Raw genomic sequence first — 9,396 nt, 5'->3', positions numbered from 1 at the left:
AATTTTTGGCGGTTGTCTATATTATAAATAGTTCTCTTTTGGTTTGATATAATTTTGTTAGCTTTGTGTTTTGAGTCCTGGCGCGAGCTAGGCAGGCGTCCCGCCGATACCCTAGGGTTCGCCCTTGGGAGAAGTGGGGGCGTCACACATTATGCTGGTAACACATAGGCTTTAGTAGTATTTCCGTTTCAGAACGCAAATATATAGGTAATAATGTGACGACATCTTCAAAGTCCGAAGTATTACATAAACTATACATTTGCATTTTGGAAATTATTTCAACCTTGGAGTGGTACTAGTATGGCCTTTAAAGGTACTGCTTTCCTGAGTGTTATCCCCATCCTTTCTCCCATGTCCAACTCTTCTGGTTTAATCCTATCAGCTAAGCTCCAGTCAAACAAGTGCAAGATTGATCCTAGAACCATTGGTAGCACTCGAGAGGCAAGCATGGTTCGTCATATCGGGCGATACCGATACATATCGGCCGAATCATAACTGAAATGTAGGGGACCGGTACGATACCGATCCCCGAATCGCGAATATTACCATATCCGTGATGACTCGCTCTGATTCGATCGATATTGGCCGATTCGAATCCGTGATGTATGATATTGGCCGATATATCCGAATCAACTCCGAGTCGACTGGGATATTTTTTTAAATTGTGTCTTTTTAGTATTTTCTAATTTTAGTAATTTTTTCAAAATTTTATCAAACTTTCATGTGTTATAATGTGCGTATCACCTAATATTCAACCGATATGCCGCGACGGATGTGGAACAACCGAGACTACGACGCTACCACAACCTGCAATGGCGAACCATGGAGGCAAGAGAAACGGCAGGGCATATTCGCCGGCCAGATCCAAAAGGTATAAACTCAAAATGGTGTCCTTGAAAATCTGTAGTACTTGGCTCCAAAAATCTTTCGGGCTTGAACTCTAAAGGGTTTTCCCAAGTCTTTGGATCCCTTCCAATTCCCAAATATTTACTAGAATTTGTGTTTCTTTTGGGATGTGGTAGCCGCATTTTGCACGAGTCCATAGCCATGTGAGGTACCAAGAAAGGGAGCGGTGGATGTAGCCGGAGCGTCTCCTTCACTACTGCCTTAAGGTATGGAAGATTATCCAAGTGTTTTTCTTCTAACTTAGTCCCTAGACAAATCACGCTTCTCAACTCAGCTTGGACTTTTTCAAGAGTTTTTGGACTACGTAGAAGCTCTGCCATTGCCCATTCTAATATACTAGTTGTCATGTCTGTCCCTGCTGTGAACATTTCCTGAGAAACAAAAAGATTATGCAATCTAGATTAATTAATCATGTGGAATAAACATGTGTTCTGAGATTAATAACATGGTAAGATCCAAATTTGATATTTGAAAGAAAACACAATGTTTTTCTCTTTTGCGGGGTAAATTTTTTGGTGGCAATCACAATTGGAAGAATAGTCAGAAAAAAAGGATCATAATTGATTACTTACAAAGACTATAATGTTGATTGTTGTTGGAGAGAACTCAGGAGGTTCTTCAGCGCTTTCGCCTCAGTAATGCAACAGAACATCCAAGTAATCTCTTCTCCTCTTTTCAGGACTTGGGTGATCCGTTTCATCTCTATTACTTTCAATGATTCTCTCTTTTAAATATAATCCAGCGATGTCAAAGGCTCGTTTGACATGATACTGTGTTGATCTCCTAATGCCCTGAGGGTCAAGCCATTTAAGCAATGGCAAGAAATATGCAATGTTGGGCTTTCCAGCATATTCCTTCACTTTGCCTGCATGGTAAAAGAACTTTGCACCCCTCTCAGAGCTTGGATCCAAAAGATCCTTGGAAAACATGAGATTTCCAATAAGATTGAATGCCAGCAAGAAGAAAAACTTTCCAACATCTATCCCATTGGCACCAGAACCTCCAGCAGCTTCTATATATTTCACCATCCGATCAATGATCAACTGTTGCATCAAGCCTGCTCATTATGTGACACCCCCACTTCTCCTTAGCGCGAACCCAAGGGTATCCGCGGAACACCTACCTAGCTCTCGTCAGGACTCGATACGAATTCAATTCAAACTTAAGGATAAATAACCAATAATAAAAGTAGATACAAAAAAAGTTCGCTTCCTTAAATAAACTTTCAAATCTTACATCACAAGTTACCAAAGGTACATCAACTTTACTCAAAATACAACCACCATAAGTCGACTAATCGATTACATCCAAAATTCTAATCAAACGGGTAATCAAGTCGGCTTCTCCAAAATCTTTCCATTTCGAGCTCTTGTTAAGGAAAACAAACTAATGGGGTGAGCGAACGCTCAGTGAGGCCAAGAAAAAGAAAAAAAAACATGCAAATACATAGTTCAAGTAACAATAACATTTGTACAAGAATTAAAGTTAGAAAATTCAAGTAATTCACAATTAATAATAAAACACAATTAATAAGGATACGGGAACTCTCAGGAGCCTAAATTCCCACTTGCTTGGCCGAGGTTCGATCGCAATACTCCACATATGACACTCCAATCAACCCGAGTAAGTATCAAGTCCGTAAGAATTCACTTATTTCACAATTCCGTCCACCGTTACTACCCCGCTTAATTGGGTCCTGCACGTCGATTATTAAAGGGCAAATACTACTCGAGTATGCGCCAAAACAGATTCTCCTCAAATAGATGAAGCTTTAAAGATCTATCCCATGGTTTCACCAACTTCTCGCGCAGAAGCCCATGCGACTCGAATCACAAGGTTAGCCTAATGAGTTTGGGCCATCCCCCACGATTCAAGTGTAAGTCGATGAAGATTCACTCGCAATCGGACATTGAGGCAAATACAAGTCAAATTTCACGTATAAGCAAGTTAATATATAATCAATAAAGAGAACGAGTGAGATAAAGTAATTACTCGACTCGAAAGTCCAATTCACATATTCAACAAGAGTATTTCAAGTAATTATGCAACAAATCATGCAGCTTGAACACTCACCAATTCAAACAAAGTGAGTAAATAAAGTCTTAGTTATCCGCGTCGCGAGATCCAACTTCAAAAATCTCTAGTACCTGAAGAAATAGTGATCAACTATCACTCATCATATACTCACAACCACTTAGCAATTCAAGAAAGAAAGTACACTCACTTAAAATTTAAGACAATAATCTTAAGAAAGAGCTTTTAATCGCCTAAAAATCGAGATTCAACAAGTGAGAGAAATTTAAAAGTCAGCAGGGGGAAAACTTGTATCACCCATGAAAATCAAGTTTAAAACAATTTATCATATCGAGAGGAAGTGAAAAGTTCTCAAAAAGTTCTATTCCCCTTAAAGAACAGAAATTTTTCAGCTTTGCGCGACCATAGTTGTGAAATCAAATCTTGAGTTTGGTATACCCAAAAATAGAAATTTTACACCTATGGAAACTAGATTAAAAGTATAAAACTTCCCAGAAGACATTTTTCCAAGATTCTGTGACACCCCCACTTCTCCCTAAGGCGAACCAAAGGGTATCCGCGGGACGCCTGCCTAACTCTCGCCAGGACTCAAGCAATTTCCATTCAAGCTTATTAACGATCTTCACAGCACACGTAAATAATTTAAATACAGAAAATGCGAAAGCGTTCAAGCTTAACAATAGTCATCCATTATCCAGCCCGCACGTCGGGTGTTCAAAGTACATCATAATTCCCAAATATACCTCACGCCCCAAAAGTTACATTTCAATTCCAAAAGTACAACCCAAAACCAAGGGCATAGCCAAAATATAATAGAAATCCTAAACAAAAGCTCATCAGGAGGTTTTTTTCCAGTACGCCTCCGAGTTCAAATCTGTTAAGGAAAACAAATCTATAGGGTGAGCAAAACGCTCGTGAGGCCAAGAACACACATGCAGGCACATAGTTCAGGTAACAAGCCCAAGTAACAGTTCAAGTGATAACTTGCAAGTAATTAACAATGCCAACAAAATGTAAACAGAAACGATTCAAGGATATGGTAGCTCTCAAGAGCTAAGTTCCACTTGCTTTGCCAGTTCATTCGTATATCTTCCCGTGATGACTCTCCGTCAACCGGGTTGATATTTCCAAACCGTAGATCACCACTTACTTCTCATCCGTCCACCATACACCGCTTCGGGCCCGCACGACATTTATGAGGTGATACTCCACGAGTATGCCAAGCAAGATCTCTCCAATAGATCAAGCTTATCATGTGAATCTCATGGCTCACCGAGGTTCCCGACCAAGCCCATGCCGGCTCGAGTTCCAAGGTCGGCCTATGAGTTTGGGCGTCCCCCATGTGTCATGTAAGTGTCGAGGAGATTCACTCCAACGACGTATGCAGCCATAGCATACCATATCATGTATTCAAGCATTTGACAGGTCTAAGCATGTATTTCAGGTCATGTAAATCAGGCAAACCATGTTAAGCATGAGTCATTTGTTTCAAATGAGAACGAGTGCGATAAAGTACACATTCGACTCCATTTTTCAAAACCAAGTAGGCTAAGCATGTAATCAGGTAAGCCAAGCATGAATCAAGTCCATAGAGTTCAAGTAGTCATACACTTGACACTCACCGAGCAAATCAAGAAGAAATATTTTCTGGAAGTTCAAGTGTGCACGGTAGGATCCTCTTGAAGGTCCTCGTGCGTGCCTGGGCAAATAATAACGTATTATCATTCATATATCCCAATTATCAAGGAAGATTGTACACTAGTACAATCTAAGGAAATTCCACGAAATCGAACCTCAATTACTAGTAAATCGAGGTTCAATTAGAGTTTCTTAAAGTACAGGAGCATTTGGGTTTTTATCTTGGAAATCGAGGTTAAAATGTTTGCATAATGTCGAAAGAATAAAAAGTTCTTGGAAATCTCTATTTCCTTGAAAGTTGGAAAATTTCAGTTTTGATATGGATCTTTGAAAAATCGTATCTCACTCGATACAAGTCTAAAATTGGAAAAATTTATACCGTTGGAAACCTCTTGGAAATTACTAAAAGTTCTTAGAAGATACTGTTCCACGAATCTAAATGGAAGGTATTCAAAAATGAGTTTAAAGTTGCTGTCCCAGATCACCCAGGATTGAGCCGGGGTTGGTTTTTGGCTAAATTTGGAAATTCGGCCGAATTCACTCGTTGCAAACCAGCCCTTGAAATTTATAGCTCAATTAGAGGTGCAAGTAAGGTTTAGGGCAGAACAAACGGATCGAGAATCGGAGTTTCGAGCACCAAGATATGGTAGCTCAAAGTTGGGAAAAATTCAAGACTGTTACAAAATTTCCAGATTTGGTTCCGACTTTGGACCTTTTGTTAAGTGTCGAAACGGACTTGAATTGACACCAAATTTTGTAGTATGGTACTCCTATATGAAGGTATTTCTCTATCAAATTTCGTGGAAAAATACCTTCGGGAAGGTGGTTAACCAATCAACCAAAGTTTGGAAAAATTCTCAAGGCAATCTGCCCTTAATCCTTTTCTTCCCAAATCCAAGCGTTTGGCTAAGAAAATCCTCCAATCATGGTTCATATGTGAAAGGAAAGTTTAAGAAACATTCATGGTACATTTGGTAGGTGTTTAGTATCAAGAAATTCATTTAGTAAGACCACCACAAATGTCACGTCAAATCTGTCCAAATCCAAGGCTTTCAAGAACAAAACAGTCACCGTATTTTGATCATAGCTCACTCAATTTAACTCGGATTTGAGAATGGTTGATAGTGTTAGAAAATAAATTCATAGGGCTGTGATTTCATAGAAGAAATCGTTTTAAGTTTCAGCATGCAACTAGCTCGAAATTAAGCCTAAAGTTGCAGCATCATCAAATCATTTCGGCAGAACGGCGAAACAGGGCAGCTGAATTCAGATGAGTGGTGCGGTTCACACACATGGAACCAGAACATGCATTATATACCGTTGGAAAGATGGGAACATCTAGTTTCAAATTCCGCTAACGGCACTTGATTTCGACGTCGGAGTACGGAGTTATGGACGAAATACGAACACTGGTCTGGATTACGACGAAACCGTTTTCCAGATTACTAGCTTTGGGAATAAATTCGTTTGACCAACCAAAACTCAGTATTTTTCAATGAAAATTTTTACACAACTACTACAACATATAAACAACACAATCAAGCCATTAAATCCTCAAATTTCTGCATTAAAGTGACCGAACAGAGCAGGGGTAGAATGGAAACTTTTTGCTTCAAGAGCTCAATGCAGTTTCTGGCGATAATGCACCTTTAATCTACTTCCTTAAGCACTAATTCAACAATAAAACCATCATCAAACATCATCACAGCCATCAACTCAAAGTGGGAGTTCATAGAGCCCACATTTAACAATTTCCAACAATAATAAGCTACCCATAAGCATAATCAAGCTCTTAAGTGTAAGTTAGCCTTCATTGAATAAGATTTGAAGAGTGGATCATGGTTACCTTACTTGTGTGCTAAAAGGTCAGATTCTGGTGTCCCAAAAGCCCCAAGAAATTCCGTGAATGTGCAGCTCCTTCTTTGTCCAAGTGATTGTCCAAGTGAAGAGCTAAAAGTATGTGAAGTTTTGGTTGAATCTATGGAGGTTTGGTAGTGATTTTTGTGAGCTTTGTAGAAGGAATGGTGAAGAGCTGCGGCTGTAAGCTATCCGTCCATTGCAGCTAGAAGAAATGAAATGTGGTTCTGAATCCTTTGCGTACAAAAGACGCTTGACGTCTAATATTTTAAGTACGTAAAATTTAATTGCAACTAGTGCCCTACTCGCGCGTTTTGTGTTCAATTTCCCTTAAGTTTGTTGCACTAGTGCACTAAACCTCTAGGGCACTTACATTCATATAAATATTATTCATTCTTAATTGTCCCAAAATAATTGTCCAAAATTCCTCAATTAAGCGCGCACGTGAAAACACGTATTTCCAATTTAGGCGCAATAAAATGAAACCTTCGAGAAATTCTTATAACGATCGTACCACTAGCTATCACTTGTGTGCTTAAACCTAAAATTGTCTATTTTAGGACCATTGTATATGTCTCAAATTTTTGAACTTATTTTATTCCCAATTGGCTAAAGTGTTTGGACACGTTTTCACCTTTTCACTAAACAAGCTTATAAGAAAATAATTTTTGAAACGAGACACTTTAAAAATATAACGAAACTATAAAACCATGTACTTAGGTCTAATAAGGCTAGAAAATATTATTCGTGGCAAAAATCTAAATAAATAATTAATTTAGCCAAAATTAGGGATTTTAAAATAATAATTTTACGAGTCCTCACGTGAATTGAGTATTAATTCCTCCATTAACCTTTCTTAATCTATTATTGATCATTCTTAATTCTCCAATAAATAATACACTCCCGATTCAAGTATGGCCTAGAAAAACGTGCACCCGTCGTTCCGGACTAAACAAATTTTCGAAAAGCGAATTTTTCAACAAAACGCTTTAAAAATATAAAGAGGCGTCATTCCATATAAATGGATTTAAAATGGTCGAAATAAATAATTCGGAGAAAATGAGTGAATAATCATTTAAATATTCCAGTAATATTCTATAAAAATAAGAAAATTTTCGGATCCTCACAGATTCCAACCAAAAACCATTCAAATTTCAGCTCAAAATTACAGTTTCATGAAGACAGGACAAAACCAGTCTTGGTAGCAATGTTTGGAAATTCGGTAAATTTCACAGAAACTGAATCAGCCTCTGAAATTTATAACACAACAAGAGTTCCACATCAAGTTTCAAATACAACAAGAAACTAAATTCGGAGTTTTGATCAACAAGATATAACAGTTTGAAGTCGGCTGATTTTGCAACCTGATCAGTGAATTTCCAGATTTGAAGAGCAATCTTTGGGGCATTATTTGGGCCTTGAAATGATATTGAAATTATGCCAAATTTGGTACACTTAAACCTCCATATGTGGACTACCTCTCTATCAAAATTTAGACAAAAACTCACACGGAAAAGCATTTAACGAAACGACCAAAGTTTGTAAAATTCTTTAAAGCTAATCTGCCAACCCTATCTTTCTTTCTTTTTCAAAAGTTTTGTCCAACGAAATCTGCCCCAATTCGCTCCATTTTTGGAACCAAGGTTTCAGAACATTTAATGAGCAATTTATAGGTAAATGAAAGTAAAATTTTTGAAATAAAACACTGCAAAACAGAATTGACCATTCGGTCAATAGGGAAGGGAAAATTTTCCAGTTTCCAGCTTTGATGCAGTTTTGAAATTGGACCAAATCTGACTCTACACAAGACCAAATTGAGAATGGTTTATGGCGTTAGAAACTAGGTTCAAAATTCTACAATTCATAAGAAGACATCATTTTGAAAATCTTTTCACAAATGAGACAAAATCGAGCCACAAAATGCAGCTTCCTAGTTTCTCTTGGACAAACAGGCATAACAGGACAGTCTACTTTACTGATTCGTTACGGTTTCCTCAAAACAAAGTAGAAGGGGATTCTTATACCGTTTGAAAGCTCTGAATGTCTAGTTTTGAATGCCACAAACGGCGCTCGATTTTGACTTTTGTACAAAGAGTTATGTTCAGACAAAGAACCACTGGTTGGCTACCCTGCTAGCGAATTTCCAGATTTCGAACTTTTCCAAAACTCAAGTTTTATGTAACCATTTGAAATGATCTTCTCAAGACACTTTCTACACACATAATACAACATATATCACTCAGTTTAGCAGCTATATAATCACCAAAATTTTGAATTTAAAGCAGGACATCAAAACAGAATTTCAGCTAGCTCTCTTCCTCACGGTTTCTTCCACTTCCTCTCCACTATCAAACCATAACAAGCTATAAATCGCATAAACAACCACAATCAAGCAATAAGACCTCAAGTCTGCTACCTAAAGGCCTCCTCAAGACCACTAGCCTTGGATTTAAAGCAAGATAAATGTTTCCTCAAGTCCACTAACCTAATAACTTGATTAGGGTTTCAAACCCATGAAAACCAACCATCAATCAAATTGAAAGATTAAAGAGGGTGAAGGGGTTACCTTCCAAGCAACTAACCCTAGATGTAAGTGAGAGTTTCCTCCAAACTTTCACCAAGAAACTCCACGGCCTTCACCTTTCTTCTTGCTAGAGTGAAATTCCAAGAGATTAGGAAGTTGGATGAAGAAAAGCAAGCAAACTTGGAGCTAGAAGATGAAGTTTTCTTCTTCCCTTTGGAGCTTCTAGGGCTGGCCAAAAATAAGAGAGAGAGATATGTGTGTTTGTGGTTTGATTCTTGGGGAGAAAGAATGAAGAAAAGGTGTTGGACAAGCTAATTTAAAGTTGCAAAAAGTCAACTCTTAATGGTAACTCATTAGGGTTTCGTACTACCACTTTCTCTCTTGTTTGTTGCACTTATATACTAATCCTCTAAGGCAATTCCTCTAACACTATATTT

At 38.0% G+C, this 9,396-nt stretch overlaps 1 pseudogene; it reads right to left on the bottom strand.

Moving 5' to 3' along the window:
• Window positions 1–278: 278 nt before the first annotated feature.
• On the bottom strand, window positions 279–1,958 carry LOC113780443 (annotated as a pseudogene).
• Between the last annotated feature and the right edge of the window lie 7,438 nt (window positions 1,959–9,396).

The sequence above is a fragment of the Coffea eugenioides genome, chromosome 8 (assembly GCF_003713205.1).
Source record: "Coffea eugenioides isolate CCC68of chromosome 8, Ceug_1.0, whole genome shotgun sequence".
NCBI classification, from domain to species: Eukaryota; Viridiplantae; Streptophyta; class Magnoliopsida; order Gentianales; family Rubiaceae; genus Coffea; species Coffea eugenioides.
The sequence above is the reverse complement of the archived record's forward strand: the minus strand, read 5'-3'. Positions and strand labels throughout refer to the sequence as shown.